This window comes from Lynx canadensis, chromosome A1 (assembly GCF_007474595.2).
Source record: "Lynx canadensis isolate LIC74 chromosome A1, mLynCan4.pri.v2, whole genome shotgun sequence".
Classification (NCBI taxonomy): domain Eukaryota; kingdom Metazoa; phylum Chordata; class Mammalia; order Carnivora; family Felidae; genus Lynx; species Lynx canadensis.
In genome coordinates, this window is record NC_044303.2 from 184,548,411 (window position 1) to 184,564,984 (window position 16,574).

A 16,574-nucleotide genomic window follows, 5' to 3' on the forward strand; every position below is an offset into this window, starting at 1 on the left:
ATTTTTCATAGTATTCCCTGATAATTGTTTGTATCTCTGAGGGATTGGTTGTAATAATTCCATTTTCATTCATGATTTTATCTATTTGGGTCATCTCCCTTTTCTTTTTGAGAAGCCTGGCTAGAGGTTTGTCAATTTTGTTTATTTTTTCAAAAAACCAACTCTTGGTTTCGTTGATCTGCTCTACAGTTTTTTTAGATTCTATATTGTTTATTTCTGCTCTGATCTTTATTAGTTCTCTTCTTCTGCTGGGTTTAGGCTGCCTTTGCTGTTCTGCTTCTAGTTCCTTTAGGTGTGCTGTTAGATTTTGTATTTGGGATTTTTCTTGTTTCTTGAGATAGGCCTGGATTGCAATGTATTTTCCTCGCAGGACTGCCTTCGCTGCGTCCCAAAGCGTTTGGATTGTTGTATTTTCATTTTCGTTTGTTTCCATATATTTTTTGATTTCTTCTCTAATTGCCTGGTTGACCCACTCATTCGTTAGTAGGGTGTTCTTTAACCTCCACGCTTTTGGAGGTTTTCCAGACTTTTTCCTGTGGTTGATTTCAAGCTTCATAGCATTGTGGTCTGAAAGTATGCATGGTATAATTTCAATTCTTGTAAACTTATGAAGGGCTGTTTTGTGACCCAGTATATGATCTATCTTGGAGAATGTTCCATGTGCACTCGAGAAGAAAGTATATTCTGTTGCTTTGGGATGCAGTGTTCTAAATATATCTGTCAAGTCCATCTGATCCAATGTATCATTCAGGGCCCTTGTTTCTTTATTGACCGTGTGTCTAGATGATCTATCCATTTCTGTAAGTGGGGTGTTAAAGTCCCCTGCAATTACCACATTCTTATCAATAAGGTTGCTTCTGTTTATGAGTAATTGTTTTATATACTTGGGGGCTCCGGTATTCAGCGCATAGACATTTATAATTGTTAGCTCTTCCTGATGGATAGACCCTGTAACTATTATATAATGTCCTTCTTCATCTCTTGTTACAGCCTTTAATTTAAAGTCTAGTTTGTCTGATAGAAGTATGGCTACTCCAGCTTTCTTTTGGCTTCCAGTAGCATGATAAATACTTCTCCATCCCCTCCCTCTGAATCTAAAGGTGTCCTCAGGTCTAAAATGAGTCTCTTGTAGACAGCAAATAGATGGGTCTTGTTTTTTTATCCATTCTGATACCCTATGTCTTTTGGTTGGCGCATTTAATCCGTTTACATTCAGTGTTATTATAGAAAGATACGGGTTTAGAGTCATTGTGATGTATGTTTTATGCTTGTAGTGATGTCTCTGGTACTTTGTCTCACAGGGTCCCCCTTAGGATCTCTTGTAGGGCTGGTTTAGTGGTGACAAATTCCTTCAGTTTTTGTTTGTTTGGGAAGACCTTTATCTCTCCTTCTATTCTAAATGACAGACTTGCTGGATAAAGGATTCTCGGCTGCATATTTTTGCTGTCTAGCACCCTGAAAATCTCGTGCCAATTCTTTCTGGCCTGCCAAGTTTCAAAAGAGAGATCCGTCACGAGTCTTATAGGTCTCCCTTTATATGTGAGGGCACGTTTACCCCTTGCTGCTTTCAGAATTTTCTCTTTATCCTTGTATTTTGCCAGTTTCACTATGATATGTCGTGCAGAAGATCGATTCAAGTTACGTCTGAAGGGAGTTCTCTGTGCCTCTTGGATTTCAATGCCTTTTTCCTTCCCCAGTTCAGGGAAGTTCTCAGCTATTATTTCTTCAAGTACCCCTTCAGCACCTTTCCCTCTCTCTTCCTCCTCTGGAATACCAATTATGCGTATATTATTTCTTTTTAGTGTATCACTTAGTTCTCTAATTTTCCCCTCATACTCCTGGATTTTTTTATCTCTCTTTTTCTCAGCTTCCTCTTTTTCCATAACTTTATCTTCTAGTTCACCTATTCTCTCCTCTGCCTCTTCCATCCGAGCTGTGGTGGTTTGCATTTTGTTTTGCATTTCCTTTAAAGCGTTTTTCAGCTCCTCGTGACTGTTCCTTAGTCCCTTGATCTCTGTAGCAAGAGATTCTCTGCTGTCCTGTATACTGTTTTCCAGCCCAGCGATTAATTTTATGACTACTATTCTAAATTCACTTTCTGTTATATTATTTAAATCCTTTTTGATCAGCTCATTAGCTGTTGTTATTTCCTGGAGATTCTTCTGAGGGGAATTCTTCCGCTAGGTCATTTTGGATAGTCCCTGGTGTGGTGAGGACCTGCAGGGCACTTCCCCTGTGCTGTGGTGTATAACTGGAGTTGGTGGGCGGGGCCGCAGTCAGTCCTGATGTCTGCCCCCAGCCCACCGCTGGGGCCACAGTCAGACTGGTGTGTGCCTTCTCTTCCCCTCTCCTAGGGGCGGGATTCCCTGTGGGGTGGTGTGGCCCGTCTGGGCTACTTGCACACTGCCAGGCTTGTGGTGCTGGGGATCTGGCGTATTAGCTGGGGTGGGAAGGCAAGGTGCACGGCGGCAGGGGGGGCAGGCTTAGCTCGCTTCTCCTTAGGTGATCCACTTCAGGAGGGGCCCTGTGGCAGCCGGAGGGAGTCAGATCCGCTGCCGGAGGTTTGGCTCGGCAGAAGCACAGAGTTGGGTGTTTGCGCGGAGCGAGCAATTTCCCTGGCCGGAACCGGTTCCCTTTGGGATTTTGGCTGGGGGATGGGCGGGGGAGATGGCGCTGGCGAGCGCCTTTGTTCCCCGCCAAACTGAGCTCTGTCGTCCGGGGGCTCCGCAGCTCACCCTCCCTTTGTCCTCCGGCCTTCCCGCTTTCCGAGCAGAGCTGTTAACTTATGACCTCCCAGACGCTAAGTCGCGCTTGCTGTCGGAACACAGTCCGTCAGGCCCCTCCGCTTTTGCAAGCCGGACTCGGGGGCTCTGCTTGGCTGGTGAGCCGCCCCTCCACCCCGGCTCCCTCCCGCCAGTCCGTGGAGCGCGCACCGCCTCGCCGCCCTTCCTACCCTCTTCCGCGGGCCTCTCGTCTGCACTTGGGTCCGGCGACTCCGTTCTGCTAATCCTCTGGCGGTTTTCTGGGTTATTTAGGCAGGTGTAGGTGGAATCTAAGTGATCAGCAGGACGCGCGGTGAGCCCAGCGTCCTCCTAAGCCGCCATCTTCCTGCGCCTCCAGGTCTTCATTTTTATAATACAAAAATAGAAGAGGTGACTGAAATATTAAGAGGTTACCCAACATAGCCTGGGTTGATGGGGAGGGAGAAATCCTGAGAAGGTTTCCCGATAGAGATGATGCAGGCAGTATGTAGCAATATGTCATGTCCCAAGGCAGGGGGTTGGGGAGAAAGAACCTTGTGCATGATAGAAGAGCTTCAAGACTGAGTTAGGGTAAAAACAGCTTCAGAGTAGGAGTCTGATGGCCCATTAGATTGAGACAGACAGAAGGCTAGAAGATAGATAGGAGCTAAATCATTAAGGAAGTAGGAGACCTGAGTTCAAACCCTACCAGTATTAAAAATGTCATGATATTTCACAACTTGGTAAGTAAATCATTCAAGTTGCCTAAATAACTGGGGAAACAAAGTTGATTCAATGGTAGCACCAAACACTGTGATAGGAGAAAACTGAAAGGACTATTTCAATTGGCCTTTGCTACATGCATCCATTCTAAAATTCAGAGGTTTAATTAGTTATTTTCTTAATTCTAGTAGTTGACTAGAGAGTTCATCTGCCCATTTTATCTGGGCCTCTTCAGTTGGCTGGAGTCAGCTCTGAGTCATCAAGGCTACAAAACCCAGAGGCCTCAATCATGTGTCTGACAGCCATCACTGGGGGCCTCAATTCTACACCTGGCTCTTCTCCTTCATAGGCTAATTAGCTTCTTTACATGGTAATGTCAGGGCCACATTCCAAGGTCTCTTAAAACACAGCCTTGGTAGTTAAATAACATCACTTATACTACAGTAGTCAAAGCAAGTCACAAAGCCATCCCAGATTCAAGAAGTGGGGATCAAGACACCACCTCTTTCTGGAAGGAGCAGCAAAGTCACATTACAGTCTTCCATATAGGCATTCTTTTTTTTTTTTTTAACATTTATTTATTTTTGAGAGACAGAGAGAGAGCATGAGTAGGGAAGGGGCAGAGAGAGAGGGAGCCACAGAATCCGAAGCAGGCTCCAGGCTCTGAGCTGTCACCACAAAGTCCGATGCGGGGCTCAAACCTACAAATTGCGAGATCATGACCTGAACCGAAGTCAGGTGCCCAACCGACTCAGTCACCCAAGTGCCCCTACATTTTTTTTATTAAAGCTTATTTATTTATTTTGATAGAAAGAGAGAGAGAGAGAGAGAGAGAGAGAGAGAGAGATAGGGGGGCAGAGAGAAAGGGAGAGAGCGAGAATTCCAAGCAGTCTCCACACTGTCAGCACTGAGCCCAACACAGGGCTCCAACTCACAAACCATTGAGATCATAACCTGAGCATAGATCAAGAGAAGTCAGACATTTAACAGACTGAGCCACCCAGGCACCCACCCCATAGGCATTCTTATATGTCAACAGTTCCCAGAAAGTGATCACCCTCTTTTCCTATCTCAGGATAATACTGGAGCTCTCATATTTTGAAAATTTCACTAGCCCATTATATTATAGCTGTCCTCTCTGATTTGTATATTGGGACATAGTATACAACTGCATGTATTTGCAGAAATATGCTTATTGAAACAACTCAAGGGAATCTTCTGAATTGAGGGAAAACATTTACATTGGAACAAATTACATTTTACTGAAAACCTAATTGTTACACTGAGAGCTGTACACTGTTGTAATTGCATACTCCTAATTACACACGCTGCATTATTTAAAAAAGAATGGCATTGTTTATTTGTGATATTCTCTGCTTATTTACACTTGCATATTTGAGCAAGGAGCAAGGAGTTATTTCTACCGTGCAGCCGAGATTGTTATCTGTTCACAAACACAAAATTAATTCGGTAGAGAGAAGCAGCTCTCAAACAGGAAGAGAGAAATTTCTCCTGAGGCAAGACATTCTACAATTGTTTCTAAATTTCTGTATAATTAACAAAGCACTTACCATCTGCAATGATTGACCCGTCAGAGCTACTCCTCTGAGATAATTTTGGCGACATTAAAAAAAAATTGAATATCCAAAAGCCACATTTGACATAAATGAATTAGACTATTCTTGTAAATAGAAGTAATACTCAAGACAGAATGTTCTATAAGATGCCGCTTAACATGGGTAACCTTAACCATATTAACTCCCCTTGGGCACTTGTCGAAGTCTCTCAGTGCCACGATAATGGTAACCTTGTTCTCTGTGTCTCATGAGTTTGATTTTGTAAATGCTACTTGAACCTCAGAGCCAGCAGCCCAGTCAAACCTCTTACTTAAGTATATAGTTAAGTGTATAATTCTTTCTGAATTACAATCACATTTCCTGATTGATATGTCAGGAATAAAAAGGAAGGGGGCTTAGAAATCCTTTAAAAGCTCAAATGGAAAAGTTTTTCTTTTTTCTACATTTCACATTCTTTGTTAACAATTAATATGTATAAGGTAACGATGTGCTTGCTCTATCACAAAGAAAGGCTTTTACCTTCTCCTATAACAGAATCAGAGCTATGTATAATGGGTACTTTGAGTATGTTGGTTGTTTCCTTAAGAGCATAATTGATAGTTGATGTGGTTTTCAGAAAACAAACAAACAAAACAGAGCATTCCTGGTTAGTTATTACAAATAATGACCTTCTTGCCCTTCTTGCCATTACTACTCCATTTAAAGACATGTTGTTTAATATCGTATGTCCTTTTTATCTTGGGAGGAATACAAACACATTTTTTTTTCTGGAATAATGGTGAATGCTTTCCATTTTTAAGAAACTAAAAGTTCAAAGTGGCCATGACCACTGGTACAGGAATGTTTAAATTTCAGTGACCGGTAGGGAATAGTCACTTACTACATAGTTCACTAAAATTGTTCCTTTACCTTAATACATGAAAGAAAGAAGAGTCTAACATTTCATCCTATTTCAGAGGAGATTCCCCCTACAGACCAGTAATAAAGTATCCCTACAAGTCCAGTCTGTGCTCCTAGCAGAGAAACTTCTAAGTGTGTAAGCTTGTGACTGATCTTTTCTATTTGATGTATTTGAAGTTCATTACTGTAGTAACAAGAACTTAAAAACATGAGAGTTAGGCTTACATATGTCTAAAGTGTCTTACCGTGACTTTGTGTGTGTATCCCAAGGATTAAAGTAGAGTGTCAATATATCTTATGGTAAATGAAAAGGATCTTTCAGTCAGGCGGCCTCACTATTATATATTACTATTATTAATAGATCTTTCTTACTTTCACTGGCTTAGATTCCATTTTTCTCGAGCCATGAAGCTGGAAGTCATTTTTTCCTTAGGGCTTAAAGAAATAAAAAATTATCAAAGCCTTTATGTATGGCAAAGGTTAAAAAACCTTCAAACAAGATTCATGTATTTGCTTTATTTTTTGTAAATACAAAATTTTCATGGATTTATCATGAGTGAAATTTATTTCTGTGGGGTAAACCAACAAAAATTGTTCAAAAAAGAAAAATAATAAACTATTCTATCGTATCACATCGGCAAAGCCAAATGAGCCGTGTTATCCCAGCAAAGGTTCAACCAGTCGAAACTTCGATTGCGTTCTTCAGCAAGGGCAACGAGAAGACAGCAAGGGCACTAGAAGACTCAACGTAGCAAAGCAGTTTAAAGACATGATATATTTATATATAAATCAATTTTATATCATGCCTCTGCATGTTAATCAGATTGTATTGAATGACTACATTTTGAAATTCACTGCAGAGAAGTACCTACCTGCTTATTTTTAGAAGGATAAGTTGACTACGGAAATTGGTTCACTTGAATTCTACTTTTGCTTTTCCCCCCTCTTCTTAATAGCCGAGGATTATACGTTTGTTATTTTCTCCCTTGTGCACTTCAATTCTTTTAAAAAGTGGTTGGAGTCTCTATTCCACATTTTCCTAGAAAACCTCAGACTTTCTCAGTGTCCATTTCTCCTTCTCTGCCTCCTAGGGAAGTGAGGTCACATTGCTTGACTTTTAGGAAGTTCCTAGACTCTTCAAAATTCTTATTATATATCTATGCCTCACTCTTCCTCTGCCATATCCAAGTCCTCTTTTACCAAACAGCCCATCACCTTCATTTGATCAAAAAAGAAATATTATTTCCTCTAACTAAAGAAAAATTATGTTATAGCCTTAGCAGGCAGCAATGGCTATTGTGATTTTAAGCTGAATACTCTTTCCTTATACTACTCTGGGTTTGTTTGTTTGTTTGTTTGTTTGTTTTAGTTTATTTATTTCTTTTGAGAGAGACAGCATGTGCACATGCACACATGAGTAGACTGTGAGCAGAGAGAGAGGGAGAGAGAGAACCCCAAGCAGGTCAGTGCTATTGATGTGGGGCTCAGGGCTCAATCTCACGAAATGAACCGTGAGATCAAGACCTGAGCTGAAATCAAGAGTCAGACACTTAACTGACTGAGCTACCCAGGCGCCCCTCCTTAAACTACTCATATAGTTAATTGAGGGGAAAATTCTGTATATAACTTGACAAACACATCCATTTAGAAATCTTTGGACACATAAGAAAAAATATTAGAGAACTATAGAATAAAAGTATAGATTTTTTAACTTAAAATCTGATTATTATGAAAAGTTAACTTAATACCTACCAAATATAGACAGTTATAAAAGTAGAAAGTTAATTAAAAAAATAACTATCATTCAGATTAGCACCATGAGAAACCAAATATGTCATTTGGCATATTTTATTCCAGTCTTTTTTCTACCTATATACCTATATCATTTTTTTAAACAAGCATAATTTTGGTTATATAGACTACCGTAGGGAAGAAATCGTGATTTTATTAAGTAGTCTGCATCAGTGGGACCGCCCTAAGGAAAAGGAGTGTGGAAAATTCAGAACCAAAGTATAATTTAAGAATATCCAAAGAATATGTCATCTCCCTGAAGTCCTTGTGACAAGCCACTTAAGGTGAAGGCAAGCTCTGTAATTACTTTAACTGCTGATGTGCATTTATACACATTGTCAAGACTGAAAGAGAGAGGGGGAAAAATGCAGGATTTAGCTTATCCCCACTCTGATCCCTCAGACTGATCCTAGAAAGGTCTGTATGCCCAGACCACGCACATTTTGCTTTCACTCTGTTGGCTTCTTCCCAGCTCACATTTGTGCAAGTGAAGCAGTATCTCAGAGAGGCAAGAAGTGTCTCAGAATAGAAATAAAGGTAGTTGGTCCAGGTTATATGAAAATGGCTTTATAAATCCAGATGAAATGCTCTGGAAGAGAATCCAGTATGTGATCTGCTTTTGAAAGACATGAGGAAATGAAGAAATGCTGATTATTTTAAGGTATTCTGAAAGAATTCTTTAGCATTTCTATGGAAAACCAAAGGAGGAGGAAAGAACAAATAAAAATATGGCTGTCATAACCTATTGGTTCATTGCCTATTAGGATGGAACTTACTGACTTATCTTACAAGGGAACTGCCAATTCTGTTCTTAATGTTATTAATTTAAATTGCGTGCTAACTGTAATAAGCACGATTAAAAATATATAGAATTAGACATTGTCCCTGCTCATTAATTCTGCTTCCTAGTGGCTAGTACTCTGCCATCTTTCATGTTCACAGCTTGCCAGGTGAATAAGGACAGAGTTAAAAATGTTTCATGAGGTTGATCATTATCATTATTTCCAATTAATACTTTGAGTGCATATGGGGTGCATGGTACCATGCCGGGTCCCTTAAGAAGCATGATAGAAACTAATTAAAAGTCTTAAAAGGACATCACACATAAAGGGCAAGTAACACCTCAAGGAAGGGAAGACATCATAAATAAATGATTTTAAGAATTTTTGTTCATGTAGGGGGATATTTTCACAATTTTACTTAAGTTAAACTGTGGAGTAACAAAGATGGAGGGAAATGGTACATGAAGGGGAAAAGAAAAAAATAGAACAGAGAAGGATGAGTTGAAAATCACTATTCTGAAAAGAAAAACAGAGATAGGGAAGTATCAATTAAGAATGTTTATATCTGGAGTGCCTGAGTGGCTCAGTCGGTTAAGCATCCAACTTCGGCTCAGGTCATGATCTCAGTCCATGAGTTTGAGCCCTGTGTTGGGCTCTGTGCTGACAGCTCAGAGCCTGGAGCCTGCTTCGGATTCTGTGTCTCCCTTTCTCTGACCCTCCCCTGTTCATGCTCTGTCTCTCTCTGTCTCAAAAATAAATAAACATTTAAAAAAATTTTTTTAAAAGAATGTTTATATCATGAGTTAGAGAAATCCAAAGAAAACTGGCTTAAAGAAAACCAAAAAGAAATTTGTGGGCTTACATAAATAAGTCAAATGGCAACCTCTTGTACAGCTTGATCTAGAGCTTTAAGCAATGTCACTGGGGTTGAATTTTACTTTCTTTCATTCTTTAATTTTGTTTGCTCTGTCTTCCTTCCATACCAGGAAAGTTGCCAGCTCACCTTTCACCTCCCACCATCCTCAAGGTCACCACAATGAATAAAGCATTATGCTTAGGAAAACACACAAAACTCAACGGGCCACCTTCTCTCCTCCCAGTACAACAGCTAAATTTGCAGCTTTCATGCTATCCCTGCTTCAAGCAGTATAGCTTCTGTAATGTAATTGTCTGAACGGCCAGCTCTGAAGAGAATACCAGTCTTGGAGACACAAGTGGGATTTGCATCATCCAAATCATATGGACTAAGAGTAGGGGAGCTTTGATGAAAATAAGTAAGAATAAACAGTAACAACAGCAACAACAACAAAAACCCAAAGAAAAAAAGGGTGAGTGTATGTCCAGTATAGCAAGTACAAGAGTGAAAGAAAGAAAAGACAAGGAAGGATGGGCGCTTTGCATTAAACTTTATCTTGTATTTTATAACTAATGGAATAAAATTATAACATATCAAAATGACTAATTTTGCTATTGCCATAGGACCAAAACCCTCTGCTGAGTTATTAGTGAATTATAGTCACTTAACTCAATGGGTTAGGGACGTCAAATACTTTTAACAAATGTCAACTTCATTGTGCTATGGCTCTGAAACATTTGCCTGGCTCCACAGGGTATGAAATAAGCTTTTCACATTTGGGCTGGAGTGCTGCTGTATGCAGTCAGCACTCAGTGAAACTTCACAGAATCTGCACATGGAATAAGAAGTTTCCTCACTGAGACCAGAGAGAGAAAAAGAAGCATAACAAACTTCTCAACAAGGATCAAGAAACAGGTAACCTCAGGATGTGGACAAAGAAGTTGGCACACTACAGTTCAAACAGGGAAAGAAACTAACTTTCATTGAAGGCCTAATATATTCTCAATATCTTACCTACCTCATCTCATTTAACCCTCACAGCAATCTTATGAGGTAAGAGGTTAAATTCAACTCTTACAACTTAAAAGAGAGAGACAGAGAGAGAGAGGAGACTTATATTTACTAAAAACTTTTCAAATGTATTACTACTGGTAAGTTCCAAAACTGGTATTTGAGCTCATGTTCACATAAGCATAAAGCTCAATTTATAGAATTTCCAACTCTCTCCCTTCGTGGAGTAAAGTCACGGGGTACACAAAGCTGATAGCTTCTTCTACCTCCTATTCTTTGTCCCTGCACCCACCCACTACACCAAGTACAGAGATGGGAGGTAGGAATTGAAATGGTTTGGGGCCCCAAAAAACCCTGGGTGGTGAGTGAAGAGTACACAAGTTCAAAGAGGATTTTACGAAGTTTGCCCCGTGGCTACATCTCACTCTGATATTCCACTAAAATGTTCATTTATTTTTAATGCATTGTGGAATTGAATCCGGTCTGTGGTTGTTTTCAAGTCCTGCTCTCAGTGAAGCTGAGAAAAGGGGCTACTCATGGGAAGATAATCACAACTCGGTTAGGTTGAAAACAGGAACTGGTTCTAGTTCTGAGAAGCAATTTATTTTGAGTACATAATAATGAGTATTTGTAATAATTCCATTATAGCTTCACAAAGATATATCAGGGATAAATATAAGAAAAAACAGTTAATATTCATATGGCAGTAATAACAGTAATATAAGAAATAAATTAAAATTTATAATAATCAAAAGCATAAACAGTGTCCATCACAAAAGAGGAATTATTGGCTGTATAGCCAGGGAGTTTTCTCATAGTGAAATATTGTGTTCAAATAAGCAGCAGGGATATAACCAGTTATGGTCCTATGTCTTATAAGATGGATTTTATCCCATAATCTACATTTACCTAATAGGGATATTTCTATTTTGTTTGATTAACCTTATACACATAAGATGTTCTGAAGATAACCTAAATACATGACGAAAAATGAAAGGTGTTTATCATAGCTCACGGCAGTCTTGGGGCTAACATTTTCCAGCACTTAGTAGGTATTCAAAAGATGGCAAGTATTCTTTATCAATACTAGGAGAATAGTCAAAAGTCAATCAAGAGGGGCGCCTGGGTGGCGCAGTCGGTTAAGCGTCCGACTTCAGCCAGGTCACGATCTCGCGGTCCGTGAGTTCGAGCCCCGCGTCGGGCTCTGGGCTGATGGCTCAGAGCCTGGAGCCTGTTTCCGATTCTGTGTCTCCCTCTCTCTCTGCCCCTCCCCTGTTCATGCTCTGTCTCTCTCTGTCCCAAAAATAAATAAAAAACGTTGAAAAAAAATTAAAAAAAAAAAAAAAAAAAAAAAAAAAAAAAAAAAAAAAGTCAATCAAGAAACCTTTCAAATGTCAGAGCATCATTTAGAAGTAAAATTAGGGAAGAAATACAGATTTCTTCAAATTATAACACCCTAACTGTTCTGATGGTGTTTGTTTGTTTGTTTTGTTTTTTTCCCTATCCACAACAATCTCTGAGAGGCTTATCTTAATTCATTATAATTTGGGGTTTTCTCCTCTCTCATTTCTTTGGGAACTTTAATAAATAACATCTATGAAAAACAGTTAAATATTTACTTAAAATGTGTCATTGAATAAAAATGAGATAAGGAATATTATAGGGATCAATCATTCATTCAACATAAGGCTGCCTCAAATTATATACACAGACAATATGGTTTTTCTCTTATATAGTAAATGGTGTCCCATAAACAGTTCCAACATTACATGAATAATATATTATGGCTCAAACAGCCAATACATTTCTTACATGCTTCTTGTTAATGTTTAAAGGCTTTTGATAAAGGTGGAATTTGATTTGTTAGTTTTGTTATTAGAAAAAAGCAGTTAGGGGCGCCTGGGTGGCTCGGTCGGTTAAGCATCCGACTTCGGCTCAGGTCATGATCTCACGGTCCATGAGTTCGAGCCTCGCGTCTGGCTCTGTGCTGACAGCTCGGAGCCTGGAGCCTGTTTCGGCTTCTGTGTCTCCCTCTCTCTCTGCCCCTCCCCTGTTCATGCTCTGTCTCTCTCTGTCTCAAAAATAAATAAACGTTAAAAAAAAATTAAAAAAAAAAAGAAAAAAGCAGTTAAATAAAGCATACTGCTCTTTGTTGTTGTATTCCTTGTTTTTTTGTTTGTTTGTTTGTTTTTCCTAAGCATGACGTAGTACAGTGCTGGTTGGATCTAAAATGAAGTCCTTATCACCTTACTAGCTTTGTGATATGGAACACACATGTAACATCTTAGGGGATGGGAGTCTAGAATGCCAAATCTTAAAAGAAGGACATGAAAGCCAGGTGGCCTCTAGTTCCAAGATCTAGTGCAGAAATTATTGGCTGAATGTCTGTTTGCAACCTTAACTTTTTTATATTACATTTGTCATCAGTAATACATTTACTGGTAATATTTCAAAAATTTTATACCTAGGGTATCAAAAATCATTACAAGCACCTGAATAAAATAGAAACAATGAGTAGCAACAAATTACTGAACTTAGAAAATGTCTCTTTCATCAAAAATACACTTATTGTAACTTTCTTAGAGACTGCACACTGAGATATAAAATATGTCACCCTAAATATTAAGCAGTTAACTCATATTCATCTTCATTGCTTACTGTCTTTGATTATAAATTCCAAGATATCAAAATTCCATTGCTTCCATATAATAGAGTGACTGCAAAGTTAAATAGCTATTATGTTTTCTGGTGACGACTGGTTATATTAGCCACACATTTAAAAAGCTCATTTTTAGTCTTCTTTATTCTAAGAAGGTTGACTCGTTATTTTTTTCTCTCTTCTTCTACAAATTATTTTATTAAAATGCTTGAAATTTTAGAAAGTATTTACTGGTATTTACAGATTTCAAACTTTAATAGGCAATTCAAACTGTATTGCTATGGATGTAAAAAGTGCTTAATATTTTAAAATTTGATTTGCTGCTTAAAATTTGATTTGCTGCTCCCTATATATAAAGTACAACTTTATATGAATGCACCTCAATTTTCAGAACGCACCTCAATTTTGTTAAGTAAAACAAACGTCCTAATGTCAAAGTAGCAGGAAAGTATTAAGTGGAAACAGATTTCCAAAATAAATCTCCGTCTTTTCTTTCTACTCGTAATTTATTTTCATTGAATTCAATAATAAACATGTTGTTTGAGAAGTTGCTTATGTGTCAAGAGAAAATAACTGAATAGAAACTTAATCTCACTTAGTATAAATTAGACTCTTAAAATCTCTAGGTAGGAACCATTTAATACTTGGTCTTCCCTCTTTGTTTTTGTAAGAGAAAACATCTATTTATAAATTTCATCATTAATCTACATTCTGGACCAGTGATTAGAATATCTCTCAGGTGAGAAATTGATAGATTTATAAATTTAATTAATCACACTTTTCCTGATGGCCTAATATTTCCTTAAACATTTCAGCTTCAATAGATAGTACTATTTGCTCATTTTCATAAAATATTGGAGCAGATTCAATCCTGGGCATTCTGCCGGAACAATGGCCAAAACTGACCTTCAAAGATTAGAAGTGAACACTCACTACTTTTATTTTGAAAGTTGCTGCAGAACTTAGTCCACTCTCCTTCCTGTAATCAACAACAATTTTACTGCTCCAAAATGGTTGTTTAAAAGAAAAAGACAGTGGACAATGAGCAGAGCAGAGAATGCTGACAAGTGTTTACATGTAATGGTAAGCATAAGATAAGGAACTATCAAAGGGGTGAAGTCAAGGATTCAGGTAACAGCTAAGAATTCAAGATTAGTGATATTAAAACTAAAATCCCATACAATTCAGGGTAGAAGACAATGGGGAATTAAAATTCTGTTAAATACATAAATGTTGGTGATTATATTAAAAGGCTAGAAGTTGTAAAACCTTATTTCCCTGTTAAGTATTAATGTCCCTTCTTTTGGTAACAGACTCCCAATATTACTTTTGAAGAAACCACTTATCCTCCATTTTTAAGCCTTATAGCTCAGGTTTGGCTGACCCCACACTTTGGCTTGACATAAAAATTCCCACTGGACAACAGATGTGAATCCTGGAATATATCTTAGAACAACTGGGTGTTACAATCCTCAGCACATAGTAGTTGCTCATTAGATGGAAGCTGATGCTTTATTAGCAATAACATTTTTTTTCTATTCACCTAAATAATGATTTACTGACATAATGTATACATTATTTTGGTTTAGTGAATTGATGTTTTGAAAGTTTGCTTTTGTTTATCAAGAAGAGGGCAAAGAAAAGAAATAATATTACAGCATGAGAAATTTTGTTAAATGCTTTATATATATGTTAAATCATTTAACAGATAAGTGTTCCTTGATCATCTTTACATGATAAATAAAATGATAACGTGATAAAATAGATTCTGTATTTCTTACACTCATTCATTTATTTACTATCAAAATGAATGGAATCCATTTTTTCCCTTTTGAGAAGCTACTTTTATTAGCCTAGAATTTAATTGAGCAAAATGCTGTTTCATCTGAGAAAGGGTTATATTCAATTTTTATAGTAGCAGTCAAATGAATCCATGTTCCTTACCATTTTATACTTGATAAATAGTTCAATTCCAAAGCAATTCATGAAGTAGAAATAAATACTGTCCATCCAAATATATTTATTTGGTTGTAAAGGCAATGTTCTAATTAGATTTGCCATCAAATGAGTCTCTCTCTTTTCAGAGGAATCATCAACAAAGGGGTAAAACCATCTCAACTTAACAAACAATGTTAGAAGGAAAACTACCAAATAGAAATTGTGCAAAAGATTTAAAGGAGTTATCTGATGCTGTATATATTTTGTGAAAATATGAATGTTTTCTACTGCTGATGAACAGAATGGATTCAAATTACTAAACTCAAGGTTGACTGTGAGTTTTTTCTTGAAGCTAATATGAACTTGAAAGAGAAGAAAAAGCTATACTTAAAATGAAGTAAAAAGTATCAATCATTTTGAAATAAGACAATTATAAAAGAATAATTGTGTTCACAAGAATAGGTGTAAATTTCATACAATAGATCATTAGCATTCCTACCAAGTTACCTTTTGGGGTCTTACCACTTCTAGCTCTTTATCTCCAGATAGATACATGAGAGGAAAATTAATGTTGCTCTAATATACTAATATATAAAAAAACACAAGTTAAAATATGGACTTATCTTCCAAATACAGAAACTACTGGGTTTTCCTTACCTTCTTTAAAAATATGTCTCCACTTGAGACACTCAGAATACACTGCGAAAGATCACCCCAAATTTAATAACTTCATGTACTGCACCTATTAGGACTAAACCATTTCCCAAACTGGATGCCACTGAATACCAGTTCTAGAAGACGTAAATAGGTCCACTGCTCAGAATTAGGCTCCATGAAGAAATTCTTTTGGGAAACCAGGCATCCTATCTTCCTTTTGCATGCATCAAGAACACTAGTATCTTACCAAGGCTCAGAATACCTGAACTACTGTTCAATTGTTTCACCCACCTTTCTCAAACTTATTTTTACATGAAATATTTTTCCCCATAGCCTCCCTATTAATATCCTAATGAAGACAATCCCATGGAATATCAGTGGAGGAAATGCTGGCTTAATTAAGATGTGAGCACATTCAGACAAGAATAAACTCTGTTAGGGTAACATTTTGTGACAGGTAAGATTTTCCTAGATTGTATCACACTAAGATCCAGAATGTGGACAGTAATTATTGGATGAGGTTCTGTGAATCTAATAATATGTTAAAGCATTATTCGCCTTGTGAAAGATTGAGAATAACTAAATTTCCAGTAATAAATGTATGTATGTAGTGTATAGTATATAGTATTAAAATAAAACAGACAAAATATATATAAACCCAATAGATTATGATACATTTCAAATTCTCATTTACTGAGGAGTCTGTATAACTCCTAATCAGGAACACTGAAAAGAAATTATTTCAATTTTTGTCTAGATGCTCCCTCTCTCTTATCTTCTTTATATATATAAGGTCTACTAATTGTTCTTTCTGTCCCCCATAGTATTTTTGTCTTTTATCACCTATAAGAAAATTCTATCAGGATATTAATATCAATGTTATAAAATCTCATTTATGTTTTTATTTTATCTTTTAAAAAATTTTTAATGTTTATTTTA